This window comes from Benincasa hispida, chromosome 5, assembly GCF_027475165.1.
Source record: "Benincasa hispida cultivar pf3 chromosome 5, pf3_genome.v1.1, whole genome shotgun sequence".
NCBI lineage: Eukaryota > Viridiplantae > Streptophyta > Magnoliopsida > Cucurbitales > Cucurbitaceae > Benincasa > Benincasa hispida.
In genome coordinates this window covers 14,775,538-14,793,094 of record NC_143482.1, presented here as the reverse complement: position 1 = coordinate 14,793,094, position 17,557 = coordinate 14,775,538, and the positions used below count along the sequence as shown (strand labels likewise).

The 17,557-nt window shown below is 27.7% G+C and overlaps 1 long non-coding RNA gene across 1 annotated transcript; it reads right to left on the bottom strand.

The window, feature by feature from the left end:
• Nucleotides 1-15,648: 15,648 nt before the first annotated feature.
• Nucleotides 15,649-17,029, bottom strand: LOC150035924 (uncharacterized). The gene is made up of 3 exons (XR_016529853.1): nucleotides 16,815-17,029; nucleotides 16,042-16,627; nucleotides 15,649-15,945 (listed from the first exon to the last, which is right to left on the bottom strand). It is a non-coding gene; the product is annotated as an uncharacterized LOC150035924 (long non-coding RNA).
• Between the last annotated feature and the right edge of the window lie 528 nt (nucleotides 17,030-17,557).

Below are 17,557 nucleotides of genomic sequence, written 5' to 3'. Positions count from 1 at the left end.
ATATTCAGATATTGTATTTTATTCTCTAAAAATTATTATTATTAGTATTGTTTAGTCAATTTCAATAAAATTAAATTTAAAATTAACCTAGAATCAATTAAATAATTTCAAAGGGGAGGTGGAATACATTTTTTGTGCTTGATTTTTTAGTATGGTTTTCATTTGGTTCTTAGGTTTCAAAATGTTACACTTTTACCTATAAGTTTTGAATTTAGTTTCTATATAGCTTCTAGGTTTCAAAACTTTACATTTTTATTATTGAGTTTTGAGTTTAATTTCTCCTCGGATCTATAGGCTTCAAAATTTTACACTTTTACCCTTAATATTCACTAATGTTCACTTTTAGTCATTTGAGTTAATCACTTTAATTTGAAAAAAAAAAAAATAGGTCTCATTTGCTAACCATTTCATTTTTTTGTTTTTGGTTTTTGAAATAAGTTTATTTTCTCCCGCATTTCTTACAATAATTTGTGAAAGTACAATGGTTGAATTCTTAGCTAGATTTAAAAAATAAAAGCATTATTTTAAAAACTACTTTTTTTTAGATTTCAAATTTTTGCTTTATTTTTTAAACCATTGATAAAAAGAAAATAACAAAAGAAGAAATTTATAAGTGAAAATAGTGTCTATAGGCTTAATTTTCAAAAATAAAAATAAAAAATAAAATGACTATCAAACGGGTTTTAGTTTTCAAAATTTTGCTTGGTTTTTTAAATAATTGGTAAAAAGTAGATAACAAATGAAGAAATTTGAAGATAGAAATAGTGTCTCTAAACTTAATTTTCAAAAACAAAAATACAGAAAACAAATAGTTAAAAAACGAGTTTTTAGTTTTTATTAATTTGTGGTCATTATTAAAATTAATTGAAATAAAAATATTATAAATATTATAAATTAATTAATTGCAACTTAATACTAAGGACCAAAAATGAGTTACTAAGGACAAGAAGTGTAAAATATAGAATTCTAGAAAACAAATTGAATTAAACTCACAATTAAAAATAAAAATGTAGCATCTTGCAACCTAGACACTAAGATTAATATGCCCTTACGCAAAGATGACACTCACAAATAGGGACCAAATAGAGACTAAACTCAAAATTTAGAAGTAAAAATAAATAGAAACCAAGACCATATAGAAATTGTACTCAAAATTTGGTGACCAAAAAAATATTTTCACATATAATTATTCTGCATCAAAACTCTATAGAAATAGCAAGAAAAATTATCACATAATTATTTCTAAATAACTACATAAAATTTGAGGAAGATGGGAAGATGAAAAAACTAAACATATTAATAAAATAAAACGGTTACGGTTTATTTTGATTTTAATACTGCCCTCTAATTTATTTTAATCCCGACACTTAAAAAAGTTTAAAGCATAGTTTAGAGTTTGTAACTTTTAAAATAATTGTTTTGGCTTTACTTTCTTTTTTTTTTTAAAAAAAAAAACAGCTCTGAAAGGAAGTAAAATAGTGTAGTAAATTTCAATTTTAACTTAGAGAATTTTTTTTTTTTAAAAGTATTGTAATTAAAGCGTGTGGTGGGAGAATCAAACCTCAAATCACAAGATTGATAGTATGAATTCTATGGTAGTTGAGTTATGCTCTTGTAGGCACGTTAGTTAGAATTTTAAAAGTAATTCTCTTAGATTAATTAATAATTTGATTTACCAATCAATGAATGTGGTTAAGATTTTTTCAAAATCATTTTCTACTATTGCAAATACAATTCAAAACGCAACTTAATACAAAGTAGAAAGTTATACATTAATGTTTTAGTTGACAGATGATTTAAATTGATTTTCTTATGAAAATTTAAAATTTTAAAGGATACAATTATTGTGATATATGCTCCTAAATTGGTTTTTTTCCTAAAATTTAAGCGTTAATATTATTTTGGACAAAATGATCTTAGATAGGAATTTGAATCTAGGCTTCATGATCGTGCCTTAATGATTTATATGTAACTTATGTTTGTATGCCTTTAATATGCCTCCTTTAACGACCTATTTGGTCGAAGGTTTTGTTGAATGGTAATTGATATAGGCAAACAAAGCCTAGGTTTGTTATACAATTTTCAACACTTTACTTCAAGATAATTTATTCTCAGGCATCATCTTTTTCTTTCGATAATCGGTTTTTTTATTGTTTTGAAAGTGTGGATTTTCTATTTGCCTAATTCTTTCTTTGCATTTCATTTTGTATATCATTTGATTTTGAATACAGGTAATTAATTAATATACTAATTCAATTGAATAAATACAATTAATTAATTAATTTATATAAATCAATAATAATTTAAAATATCTATTTAATTCATTTTTACAAATAAAAATTAGTAAATGAATGCTATTACTTATTTATACAAGTTATTAATTGATTAGATGATAAATATCTTATGTATATTTAACTACTTATTTAGAATTAATTAAATTAAGTTAGTGCAAAATTTAATTTTTTAAAATAATTATAACTAATTACTTGTTGATCATTTATACTTAAATAAATTTATGGGATCGGTTTTTATTAGGTCAGTCATTATTAACATATCATAATTTTAAAATATTTTTTCAATATTTTTTTATTAACTTTTATTATTAACATATCATTTTTTCCTTTTTTTTACCTTAATTTTTATATTATTTATTAAAAAATATGTCTTTATATGATTTACTTAAAATTAATTGATTCAAATTAAATTTATAATTAATAGTACTAAACACTAATTAAACTAATATTAAATAATCAATTCTAATAAACAAAATAAACCTATTCTTGTTTAATTCTTTTTTTTTTTATAAAAACATATTAAATCAATGTGAAAGGATATTTATCAACAATATTAATTAACTAATTTTAAATTTGGTTATATTATCTTAGTATAAGTATTCGTTTTTAAATAGTAATTATAATTAATTATTCAATTTAAATGATTATTATTATTACAAATTAATTTTTTTTAGTGACTTAAACTTAATTTTGATTGTAGATAAAAAGAACTAAAATAGAGTTTTACAACTACAATCAATCCTTTTCCTTTTTTAGAATTAAAATAAAAGAAGAACACAAAAATAGAAATTAGAATAGCGAGCTTGTGTGAATTGAAATTATTTGAACTTTTATTTACTTTGCGTGTTGAATTTAGAGAATATAATGTAATTGAAATTAAGAAACAATTCCAAAAAAATGACGATTTTTCCTTTTTCTTTCTTTCTTTCTTTCTTTCTTCTTCTTCTTCTTCTTCTTCTTCTTCTTCTTCTTTTTTTTTTTTTTTTTTTTTTTTTTTTTTTTTTTTTTTTTTTTTTTTTTTTTTTTGGAGATAAACAGATTAATAATATTCAATCGATTTAATATAAACAGATAAACTCCAAAAAAATGACAAATTAATATTCAATCGATTCACATATCCATAATGTTAGGTAGTTATTAAAAAATAAACTTTTATTTATATAATTAGTAATTCTGTATATTTTCATTACTATTTTTTCCATTTTGGAATAAATTTTGGTATTTTCCATACGAAGCCAACAAACTTTTCTTATTTGAATTGCTCCTTACTAAACTTAAACCTTCCTTTCTTATTCACGTTTCGTATTGTTAGGGATTTTTTTTTTAAATTAATAATAAAAATTTAGGGCTCGTCGTTTCGGTCTCGTTTGGTAACCATTTTGTTTTTTAAAATTAAGTCTATAGATATTGCTTTTACCTCAAAATTTCTTCTTTTGCTATCTACTTTAAAAAATCCAGCCAAATTTTAGAAACTAAAAAAAAAATAGCTTTAAAAAAGTTTTGTTTGTTTTTTGAATTTGGCTAATAATTCAACAATTGTATTTAAGAAAAATGTAAGTCATTGTAAGAAATATAGATAAAATAGGCTTAATTTTTAAAAACTAAACAAAAAAACGAAATGGATATCAAACGAGACCTTCGTTTTTTGTTTTTTGTTTTTTAAAATTAAGTCCTTTCATTTTCTTACAATGATTTGTATCAATTTTAAATAGAAGAGTTGCATTCTTAGTCAAATTCCAAATAAAAAAAATAAATTTAATTTTTTTTTTCTTTTTTAGTTTTCAAATCTTGGTTTGGTTTTTAAAAACATAGATAAAAAGTATATATCAAATCAAGAGATTAAGTGTTTATAGACTTAATTTTCAAAAATAAAAAACTAAAAACTAAATAGTTACCAAAGGCCTTACTAAAAACTTATTTTGAAAACTACCTTTTAAAAACTTATTTTCCCCTTATTTTCTATTTAGTTTAATTTCTAGAAATGACTTATTTATGCAAAATAATAAGAACAATAAGAATAAATGAATCTACTTTTCGTACGGTTGCGATATTTATGACTTAAATTATGTATTATTATGCATATATTTAGGCTTTATATTAGGGAGTTAGTTAATAATTCTTTTTGTATAAATTTCTTATGGGAACCTCAAATTCATAGAGAAAATATCCATTCAAATTTTCTTTCCGCATGATATCAGAGTCAAGTTCTAAGGTTTTTACACTATTTTAGCCTCCATAGATTTATGACTCCTCACGTTTTTCTCCTCCCAGCCCACTACCGTCACTGCTCTTGTAGATCCGTTTCTCCCAACCTCTGATTTGTGTAGTTCTTCGACCATTCTCGCTTGTGTTGTGTAGATCTATCATCCCCCCTCCAATCTATCTTCGTCGCATCTCAGATTTGTTATGTCTCAGCTGAATGTCTTGCGCAGCCGCCCAAATCCGATTCAATCCACTGCTAGGTCAGTGTTAGAATTGGTGTCTTAATTCTCCCAGAGTCTTGTAGTTTGTAAACATTGTACACATTGTTCTGAATAAAATAAGAGTTTTTTTATTTGCATTTACTCATATCCAATAAACAAAGATTCGTGGTTATTGTATGTAGTATTAAGCATGTATATGAGATATACAAATGGATTATGTCTTAAGTAATAACCTAAAAGGTTTGTAGTATAAGGATAAATGAGGGATACTTTATCCTTGTGACACTACGGATACGACCCGCTTTGTAGAGGTTTACAAGTGTTTGTGAACTACTATAGATGGTCTGATCCTGATCTTCATATGGAGACATGTGAGCGGGGGTGTCCTATATAAAGAGTTTGTATAAGATCAAACCACGAGATGACTAGTCTCTTTATATAACGCCGTTGATACTTGAGACTTACATCTCACCTAAATGACCATAGGTGACATGACCTTAATCCTGAGTGTTTTTAGAAATCCTGCCTTTGAGGGTGGTCTTTTGATTAGTATGAGTGAGAGTGGCCAGATTGCCAATTCAACAAGCCTACCTTTTTGGGGATTTGTCTGATTGGGGAGCTGTGAACTCAGTTACACAACACGAAATTCACTCATTCCTCGACACAGGGGTAAGTAGATAGATTGCTCCCTCAAGGGCGGATTTTGGGTCTTGAACATAGTGGCCACATTCTCTCTATGGAAGAGAGGATTCAATCATAGTAGGACTATGACTTATGTTCATTAGATGAATCAGTGGTACTTAGGGAGTTAGATGTAACTACAGAGGCAAAATGGTAAATTGACCACTTAGTTTGTACTTAGTTTCTGTCATCCACTTACTTTAGTCAGTTTACCCACTCACAAACTCAAATTGTCTTTTCCACCTCGAGTTAGAGGGAGGGTGTTGCGATATTTATACCTTAAATTATGTATCATGCATGTATTTAGGCTTTATATTAGAGAATTAGTTAATCATTCTTTTTTTTATATATAAATTTTTTATGGGAATCTCAGATTCATAGAGAAAATATCCATTCAAATATTCTTTCCACACCTACAAAAAGAAAAAAGAAGTTTAAATGCCATTTTGGTCGGAACTTTGAGTTTCATTACAAATCTTTTTGGAAAGAGTTTTATTAAATTTTGGTTCATGTAATCACATATGTTTAATTTTATTTTTAATAAATCTTAAAAATAATCCATTTGATTATTTATTATTGATATATATATATATATATTTTAAAAAAATCTCTATTAGTACCATTCATAAATTTTAAAATATATTCATCTAGAATCGTGTTTTTGCTTAAAAACGATTATTATTATTTAATAAATTTAGATATTAAAATATAAAATACTTTTTAAGGACTAAAAGATTTATTAAAAATATAGGACTATACTCAAGATATTTTCAATATTATTTAATTTATTTTTTTAAGAATCAATTAGAAACTAATTGTAGGGATTGTTTTTAAGGTTTATTGAAAGTATATAGACTAAAAATGTAGTAAAATTCAAAGTGTAGAGACAAATGATATTAATTTTTTTTCCTAATTTACACGCCTACAACTTTTGGTAGTATCAATTTAAATCTCAAACTAATTATTGTATCAATTTAAATTCGAAACTTTTATAAGTGTATAATTAACACCCACATTTAGACTTGGTTTGAAAAATATCGAGCGAAACATATAATTGTTTCAATTAACTTTTGAAATTGTTATAAGTGAATCGATTTAGACTATTAATTAAATTTACATTTGAATATCGTCAACTCATTCCGTTCTTACACATCTAAGTCTTCTTCAAATACTAAATTAATAAAATAAGCGATTAGAATTGGTGCATGAACGTCAAAATGAGCTTAGCTCAACAGTATTTTGTATGACCTTCCTTTTTAAAGGTTGATGGTTTGATCTCCATTACTGCAATTGTTGTACTAAAAAAATTGATGCATGAGCAATTTTCAAAGAAAATCTTAATAGAGGTTTAAATTGATTCACATTTTTATGAAAGTTTAAGGATTTAATTGATAAAATTATAGATCTCATAAATCATACTATGTTTATGCAAACAAAACATAATAAATAATGCTATAACTTGATACATTTATGAAAGTTTTAAGTTTAAATTGATACAATTTTGAAAGTTTAGGAGTGTAAATTTTTTATATTTTAAATTACCTTTTAGCACCTAAATTTTGAGGAATAAATGTGTTTGGTCAAGATGTTTTAAAATGACTTTTTTAGGTCTCATTCAGTAATCATTTTATTTTTCATTTTTGATTTTTTAAAATCAAAATTTTACTCTCAATTTCTTACAATAATATATATTTTCAGTACAAGAGTTGAATTTTTGGCAAAATTTCAAAACAAAAAACAAAATATTAAAAACTTTTTTTTTAATTTCAAAATTTGACTTGATTTCTGAAAACATTGGTAAAAAATAAATAACAAATAAAAAATATTTAGAGATATGAGTGTTTATAAACTTAATTTTCAAAAACAAAAAAATCAAAAATCAAAAATAAAAATGGTTATAAACCGGAATTTAGTTATCAACGTTTAAGAATAGATTTAAAATCTCCATTGATATTTTTTTTTATTATATTTAATTAACCAAATGAAAATTTTAATTTAAAAATTAATTTCTAAAAAATTATATAAACCCTCTTCTCTCCACCCGCCACTTCCATCCAATCTTCTTCTTCTTTCTTCCCATATCTCTTCTTTTTCCATGATACTTATTAAGAAATTGATAAAATTTTTAAAGTAAAAACATATAATTGTTATATTTGGAAAGAAATAAAATTAGTTGGTTAGACTTTGTTTAATAATCATTTAGTTTTTGTTTTTTGTTTTTGAAAATTAAGCTTATAAACACTATTTACATTTCTAAATTTTTTTATTTATTATCTACTCTTTACCAATAATTTAAAAAATAAAACCAAAATTTGAAAATTAAAAAAAAGTAACTTTTAAAATTTTATTTTTATTTATGAAATTTGGTTAAGAATTCAACTATTTTGTATAAGAAAGATGCTAAGCCTATTCTTTTTTTCAACACTTTTGGATGTATATTTTAATGAGATAAGAAATAATCAATCAATCTAGTTTTAAAATTGGAAATAATCAATCAATCAATCTAGATTTAGAAGTCATTTGTTTGGATTAATAAAATCGAAAGAGAGAAACAAGTTGGATTCTGATTCGATAAGTTCTTTGGACCATGAAATTCATCCTCCCACCTATATTTGCCTATATAACACAGTCCTACATAACCCTCCCCCCCTACAAGTTATTAATTTTTGTCTCTTTTTTATTCTTTTGTATTTAATATAACTTCACAATAAATAACTAAGAAGAAGGGAAAAAAATTACAATTCACTATTTTTCTAATCAAAGTGTACCAATAATAGGGTGTTTGGGGCAATGAATTGGTTACTATAGTCTTGGATTATAATAGTTTGTGTTTGGGGTATAGGTTATTTTAGTTTGGGTATAGTATGCATTTGAGGTGTAAACTATTTTGCTTAAAAAGGAAATAGTAATCATGACAGCAAAAAAAATAATAAATAAATAAAAAAATTAATGATGAATGTAAAATAGTAAAAATTGTAGCAAATAGTAATTACTAAGAAAATTAGGGTTTTTGAAATAGTGTTGACTCTAGATTGGGGATTACAAAATAGTATTTATTGTTGTAGATGTGGTTATTATAGTCTTATGATAGTGTCCCTCAATTTTGAATCTTATTCTATTTTAACTCTAGGTGTCTTCAGCTCGATGCAAGTAAAAGAAGAAAGAATGGGAAGAGATTAATTTAAACGGTTATATCACTATTTAAACGTAAATTCTATTTTGGTTCCTAAACTTTGAATCTTATTCGATTTTGGTCTTTAAACTTTTATTCTAGTCCTTGAATTTTTAAAAAGTGTTTACTTTGGTCTCGGCTATCAAGATATTATTATTTTTTTAAGACAAACAAAAACTAAAAGATAGCTAAATCAAAACCTCCTCATCAAGAATGATGGGGAGATTACAAGAAAATGTTATTTCCAAGATTGAGAGAGACCTAGAGATGGTTAGGTCAACCATAGATCGGCCAAAAGTATCATGGTCGACTCTGGAGCCACCCATAATTTTATGTCTGAAACAGAAGCCAGATGGTCGAATTTCTGTTAGGAAGGAGGTGTAGGGAAAATGAAAGCAGTGAACTCTATGACCTTGCCTATTATAGGAATGGTCAAAAGAACAGTCGTAAAGTTGGGGGATTGGAATGCCCTACCGATTTTGTGATCATTAAAATGGATGACTTTGACGAGGTGTTGGGGATGGAATTCTTGCTCGAGCACAAAGTAATACCGATACCTTTTGCCAAATGCTTAGTGATCACAGGGTCTACACTCACCGTTGTGTGTGTTGGGATCAAACAATCAAATGGGATAAAGATGATCACGACCCTCCAGTTGGAGAGGGACCTTACCCATGAGTTAGTTGAAATCAGGGAGCGGAATTCCCCTCAAGACATTCTATGTGTCTTGGAAAAGTTTCGCATTTTCGAGTTGGTCAACTTACACAAGTCCCTGCCTCTAAAGAGAAGGAAAAGGAAGCCCAAATGCCAAGAATTCTTACCAGGTAACAAAGTTGGGTAAGATTGCGCCCAGAACAATTTTGATTGCAAGGCCAAAGAGAACGTCGCCTCGTGAAGAGATATGAAGGACCGATGGAATCATCGAAAAGGTTAGAAAAGCCTCTTATCGGGTGCAATTGCCGTCGTGGTTAGAGATTCATCCTGTCATCCACGTAAGTAAATTGAAGCCCTATCACCTTGACCATGCTGATGAGCGATATAGTATTGTGACATGTCCACATGCCACAACGAAGAGAACGATAGAGGAAAAAGTCAATGAAAGACTTGCTGGAAGAAGCAACAGAGTTAGAAGACCAAGACAGAGAAGTTCGTTGGGAGCACACAAAAGACCTCAAGGCAACTGCTCAACAATTTGCTGAGTTCGAGCAGAGATAGTTGACGGGGATGCCAACCAATTAAGTGGGGGAGAATGTCACGGTCATGCTTGTCCAGGACGTGTTATCCATGGTCGCGTGTCCGCCTCCACCTCTTTTTATCATACTTTCATCCTATGTATTTCATTTTGCTAGTTAATTTACTTTCTATGTACTTTTCTTAGTGTTTGACTGCTCATCCGTTTCCATATGCAAGGATGGTGGATGTCTTTTCATTCAGAATGCAGTATATAGGGGTAAGATTAATCATCATATCCTCATACCTGGCGTGGTATGCTATAAAGTTGTTGTTGTTGTTTATTGCTTTCTAGTCTACTACAATGTTTCTTTACCCAAAGCATGCTTTCAAACGTTTGCGAGAACCTTTTCCTCTAAACCCATTTTCTAAAATCATTTTCTTCGAAACAAGGGTGGAGGTTGTGAGAGGCACTTGGTGTGCCATCGACGATTCGAATTCAAATTGGCTGACTTGTTCTTAAGTGGGAACAAGTGTTGCACAATCGGTAAGTGAAGCTTCTGAAAGAGCATTCTGACACTAGCCACAATTTCATCAAAGAGTTAACTAAATATTAATAGTATGGACCAAAATAAACAATTTAAAAAAAATTCAGGGACTAAAACGGGTATTTTTGAAAGTTTAGGGATAAAAATAGAACAAGATTCAAAGTTTATGGACCAAATTGGGATTTAAACCTTATTTAAGTTACTTGACGGAGGTATAATAGTAAGGAAAAATACATTTTCTGGTCTCTAAGTTTTGGATCTAGTTTCTATTTTGGTCCATAGGTTTCAAAATGTTATCCATCCAGTCCAAGTTTTGATTTTGGTTTCAATTTTAGTCTCTTTAAAATGTATCATTTTACCTTGAGATTTGAGTTTTGTTTCAATTTGGTCCCTAGATTTCAAGATTTTACATTTTTAACCTTAAGAGTTTTTATTAAATACTGATTTTCAATTATTGATGTCAATGTCAACCAATTAATTTAAGATAATAATGAAATGAAATTTCAAATTTAATTTTAAAAGTGATGAAAAATAATAAAAGTTAATTAGAATTCGTTTAATCATTTTAAATCTATTAACATATATTAACACTAAAGATGAAAAATGAGTATTTAGTTAAAAAAAAAATCAAGGTTAAAAATGTAAATCTTGAAATCTAGGGACCAAATTAAAATACAACTCAAATGTCCAAGGTAAAATTGTAATATTTTTAAATCTAGGGACTAAACTGAAATCAAACTCAAAACATAAGAACTATATGAGTAACATTTTGAAACCTAGAAACTAAATAAAATTTAGACCAAAAACTAGAAACTCAAAAGATATTTTTTCTTCCTATTAAAAACTCGAGACTAAAAAGTATATTTTAAACACACCTATTCTCCAAAATTCGAAAACTAAAAACATAGATAGTCTATGGAAATGAAAATGGAAGTAGGGTTATTGAAATGCAAGACAAAGGTTATCCCTTTATGATGTTATTCCCAATAAGCAAATGAACATTGCAAGCAACCTTGCCACAGCACAATCAATGCCAAGCAATTTTCAGCTACAAAATCAAAAAAAAAAAATAAATAAATAAAAACAATAAAAACAATAAAAACAGAAATTAAATGAATAAATACACAGAATCAGTGGTCCCCTAATCCAACGGATCACAGCACAGGTTTCACATCACTAATAATACTACTGCACCCATCACATCACCCATTTCTTTCTACTTTCTTGCATTGCATTTTCAATTTTTTCTTTCAATTTTCATAGATTTTTTTTTTAAAAAATATAATTTATACCCTAACTATAAGAGTTATATTAATTTAAAATTGTAAATTTTTTATAAATATATCAATTTATACAATCGTCACATTTTATTTTTGAAGTAAAAAAACTTATGCTTGTATCGATTAAACTTCCAAATTTTCATAAATGGAACAATTTAGATTTTTAGACAAAATTTTCTTTAAAAATCGTTAACGCATTAATTCTAATAGTCTGTTTTGTTATTACATTTGAGAATTATTAGATGGATAATTTATAAAAGATGAACTAAATTGATTGACTTATGAAATTTTGAGAGTTTATTGACTCAAATTATAAGTTTCCTACTATATTAGCTGAGCGAAATCTAGAAGAAATTGTAAATTAGCACGTTTAAGAAAGTTTAGTATTTAAATTGATATAAGTTTAATAGATACGATTCCTTTAAAGTGATATTACCTTTTGTTTTTTCTTTGCGAGGAAATGTGGTTTGAGAATTCTCTCTTATTTTGTTGCCTAATTTGATTCTTTACCCTTAATTTAGGGCACTTAATTATCATTAATTGTAACTCTCATTGGCCCCCCACTATTCCAATTCAAACCTTTCCCTATTATTTTTCACTTTAATCATCACTACAAAATTAATTATTCCTTCTACCATCTTTTCCCCTTCAATTTCACCTCTCTTACCCATGTAAATTTTAGGTTTAACTAGTAATTTTTAGATAATATGGGTAATATTTGAATTTATTACATACTAATATTGCATTTTCCTATCGAATCATGATAAATATGCGTGCGAGGGTAGGAAAGCAAAATTTTATTTCTCCATTTTGTGGGTCACGTAAAAATCTAATATTTCGATTATTAGTTTGAATGTTATTTTATCTATTTTTCTAGTAATTTACAACTAATTAATTACGAAAACTTCTCGATCATCATATTATAAACATGATATGAACAACGTAAAAATCTAATATCTCGATGATTAGTTTGAATGGTATTTTATCTTTTTCTAGTAATTTACAACTAATTAGTTATGAAAACTTCTCGATCATCATATTATAAACATGATATGAACGATAATATTATTTATATTTAAACTATCATACATTCAAATTTTGAAACATGACATTTTCAAATTTAATTGTTGTTGGTCCCAACCATTTCAATTCAACAACTCTTAGTCCCCTCTCTTTGTCTATGGTTTATCTATCTTGTTTTGAAATCCAATGAAAGAAGTTGTAGCTTAGCTTTCCCTCCTTTCAAATGCATTTTGGTATATAAGCAAGACATTATTTTGCAAATACAAAAATAGTGAACAAACACTTAGCTTAGAGGACAAGCATTAAATTGGAACAAATCCATTTTTTAAATTCTTAGACCAATAAAGAGCCAAAGAAAAGCTACTCATTGTAATTAATTAGTTACCATCAAAGCTTTTTATTTGTCTGAAAATTTTGATTTGTTTCTTTGAAAATTTTGTGAGTTGAAAAGGGCTTTTCTTATATGATCTATAGGGGACCATGTAGATCAAAGGCAAATGGGTTGGCATTTTTTCTTTTGTGAATTGTGTCAATTATAGCATAATTTGTTGACTTTGAAATCTCGAATGCAAATTGTATATACAACCGTGTTTTGAACTTTTTAATCTGAACTCTATCTCTCTGTTCAAATCGAATTCGTTTTTGGTACTATTTTCTCATTATATAACTAACTTTATTTGTAAATGTCGTCTCATAATTTCTCGTTCTCCATTTTTTTTTCAAAGGAATCCATAATCAATTATATGATATATAAAATATATATTATTCTATTGTGAAATATCCCATACCACTACCAATGGTCAAAATTATTAGGAACAATTTAAAAATTCCTAGAGAGAGGAAAAAGAAAGTGCAAAATTTTCTATTAGATTATGAAATCAATCTCTTTATTATTAATGTTGAGTTGGGTATTATTTGTAGAGGCAAGATGATAACAATTTTGAAAAAAAAAGGGAAAAAAAAGAAAAGAAAAAGAAAGGGAAAGGCAAAAGCAACAAAACCACAAAGCCTTTATCTAACTTTTTGTCTATATTGAGAAAAGAAATTCCTATTCCTTTTACATCAATCATACTTAGCTAATTTAATTTTGCTACAATAATCATACTCATTTGTATAGGGATAAGCACACCCACTAACTTTCCAATAGCAACTCATTTTGCTTCAACCAATCAAAATCTTGATTGCTCTAGAAATATTTATATGTGGAAGCAACTACCTTGAACTTTCAAGAAAGTTTGAAGTTTTTTAAGAAGTGAAGTTAAAATATATTTAGAATCCTTGTTTTTGTACTCATACTTTATTGTAAAGATTTGGTTCTTCTTCTTTTGAATTAGGTTTAAATTAAAAAGTTATTCACCAACACTTTGATTGAAAATAATTTATGCATCAAATATTGACAATCGAAGGAAGAATATAAATTTTGTGTACGACGTGTACTTTAACTAGTTGATGTCAAAATGAAAGCATTCAATGGATGCATAATCCATGTGTTCCCTTCAAAGCATTAAAACAAATTTAATTTAATCATTCATTTCTCATGGTTATTCTTTTACATTAAAACAATTACACAAAGCATTCAATGGATGCATAATCCATGTGTTCCCTTCAAAGTTAAGAAAAATAAGAAAGTATATATTATATAAATAATTAAAGCAACAATAATTAAATTAATGTGAATGTGTGCATAATTTAATTAATTTGGTTGGTTTTGATAAGATGGAATTGGTAAGGAAGAAAATGGGATTGTGATGTGCTTCAACTTCTCCAATCTTCAACTCTACCATGGAAGATTCTCTTCTCTCTCAATTAGTTTTCCAAGTGGGACATTAAAGTTTTATTCCTTTTATCATCTTTAATTTTTAATTTTTTATATATGTTTGGCCATGATTGAAATTCTAAATGTAATCAATTAATTATTTGATACCTTGTTTTTAAATTATGAGCCTTCCCTCTATTCATACTATATTCTTTATATTCAAACTTGTTGAGGTTGAAATTAATTGGAAGAAAAATAGAGGATTTCTTTAGAGTTCAATTTTTGTAATTTCTCATATATACTTAGATTGAGAAAAAAAAATGAATATCGACCCTATACATATATGATCAAAGGCGCGTAAAATGTAAATCTAAGATAGATACTCTAAATAAGTGGATCGAAATTTAGTTCCTTTTACTCAATTTTATTGTTTTAATAATTTTTATATATTGGATTAGTTGGAAGAAGATGAGGGGATGGATTTTAACGACATTGGTCTTTTCAATCATACTTTTTTAGCTGAGCACACTTGGTAAATAGTAAACAAGAGGAAGGCTCCGTTTTGACTAGAACTCTTAAAGCTAAACATTTTGCTCATGTGAATTTTTTGTATGTAGGACTTGGCATTTGTCCATCTTTGGTTCTTCAAGGAAGAAGATTGAGATTTGGCAATGGTGCTTCTATTGAATTTATGCATATCAATGGTTGCCTTGGGAGTGAATATTCAAGCTATTCTCCCCCTCCTCCTCGACCTTTGTTAGATCGTTATGTGACAACATGCAAGCATACGTGTCAAAGTAGTAAATTTTCAATAAACTGAGTATCATCCTCAGAAATTGACAACTGTTATTTTGGTTAGCTATTGATACTAACTCGCTAATTTTATTTAGGCAATTGACGAATTGGTTCAATTTCTAAATTATTAGTGAGCAATAAAAATCAAGTGTTTTAGTAGGATATGAGTTACAGGGTGTTGTTTCATCATGAATTTCAAGAACATTCATTAACAAATGGATCATTTACTTAATTGCATGAGTCTAAAAGTCTAAATTCGGGACATCTTCTTTCAAGCTCAATCCGTTCAAACCTTAGTATTCTAATTTGATTCTCTTCATAACTATCATACTAGTACAACATTATGAACTTTCAATTGCAACCCTTGTTATCTTCTTATCATTTTCATGCATAATCCCATAACAATCTAACCTATCATGTCCAGCTAAAAATCATCTTTCTCATGTAGAAAATTTAGCCCAAGAACATTCGATTAATGACCAATCAATCAAAATGAATTGCACAGATAGATTAAAATGTAATCATACTCATAAATAATCTAAATGTCTATAATCAATTCAACTACAATTCATAACTCAACCAACATCCTAGAATAATGGATTTAGCTACTCATGTTCTTAAAATACAAGGTCTCTAATACAATAATGACCATGACAACAAACAAAGAAGATAAAAAGATAAAATTGAGTGATTCGATCTCTCTTCACTGCCACCGTCTCACGATCATGAGCTTTTAGACCTTAATTGTTGAGTTTTAATTGACCTCCAACAACCTCTACTCTTTCAGACGTTTCTCCTCAGCCCTAGATCAAAATCCCACGAAGACTATATGATTTTCAAGTGAATAAAATTTAGGTTAAAAAGACTTTCTGGCCGCAGTGCTATGGCATTACGTTTACCTTGCATGCGACTATGTTTGGAGAGCTGTAGCGCTATTGCCAAAACCCCCTCTCAGATTCTGGTACAGTTCCTTGTGCCTTAGGGCATTACAATCGTCCCTTTTCTTGCCTTTTGGCCTCATACTTCCCTCATCTTTGCATGGTTGGCCCTAGAGTCCTTATATTTGGACTTTTACACAAACTTTTATCCAATTATGCTCACTTTTCTCATACAACTTAGTTTCCTAAAATTCACTAAATAAAACACATTAAACCACACCAACTAGCAATAATAACTTTAAATTAGAGGCAACTAAAACACTTTTCAAATACTTTTCATGTTGTCAGCAACTTGATTATTAACTACGAATCAGATGAACTGAGGATCAAGGATCTCTTTTGACGAGAGGATGCTTAGTTAATTCTACGCATTCCTTTAGCTCAAATTCCCAACTCGGATATTTTTTTTTTTGGCACTACCTGAAAGAATTATGCTCAGCTAAAAGTGGATACAAGTAATTTGCTCAAGATGTAGCTTGTGAAGCTTTCACATTGATGAAATATTAGAGTAGAGAAATGTAGCGCATGTTGTAGAAGCTAAACATCCCTGAAAAGAAAAGAAGAAAAAAACTTCTTGTGTAATGGAACCCTTCCTATAAGGGTAGACCTTTATTGATGGAGTTGACATTCAACCAACGGAACCTATGGATCTTAAGCACTCTAATTACATTATTTTTAGTAAAGAAACATGCAAGTTCAAATAAAACACAGAAATAAGGTTTTAAGAACACAACCTTTGAAGAACTTCCAATTGGTGCAAATTCCAACTGATTTCTTCTGTCACAACAGGTTGTCGACTACCACAAAATCTTTTCTACTATTCTCAGACCTTAGATTGGATTGTGGGATCCAAATTGAGAGAGACTTAGGATGATTTTGAAGAGTTAGAGAGAAAAAGTTTGACAGAAAATTTTCTCTCGAAATTCAATTTTGTAGCTTGAATTTCTTTAAGATTAAACTTGTATTTATGCAAATTAACATGCAAAAAAGTTGAAATGGAAGATTGACACTCAATCTTCCACTAATTTAGTGGATTAGGTATAGATAAAATGGAAGATAGTGGAAAAATCCCACTTCCCATTTTGTAAATAATTTTGATTTAATTTTCTAGGAAAATTAAATTTAAAAGATTTTAATTTTTGAATTGAAATTTTCAAATTCAAATTTATTTAAAATACTTTATTTTAAATAAACAAATAATTAATCAATCAAATTTAATTAATTAAATTAATTTAATATCAAATATTAAATTAATAAAACACCTAATTCGGACATGAATCTCTATTCGTATTATTTAAATCTCATTTAAATATTTTTAACTCTCTAAAACTGTTTAATTCGTTAATTATACCAAATATAATAATCCAAATCCTAAATCGAATTTGAACATTTCAAATTCTCTCAACACGCTATTCTAAGGTTTAATCCTTTTCACAAGCTAATAGAGGAACCTAATGAACCTACAGATCATGAGCTC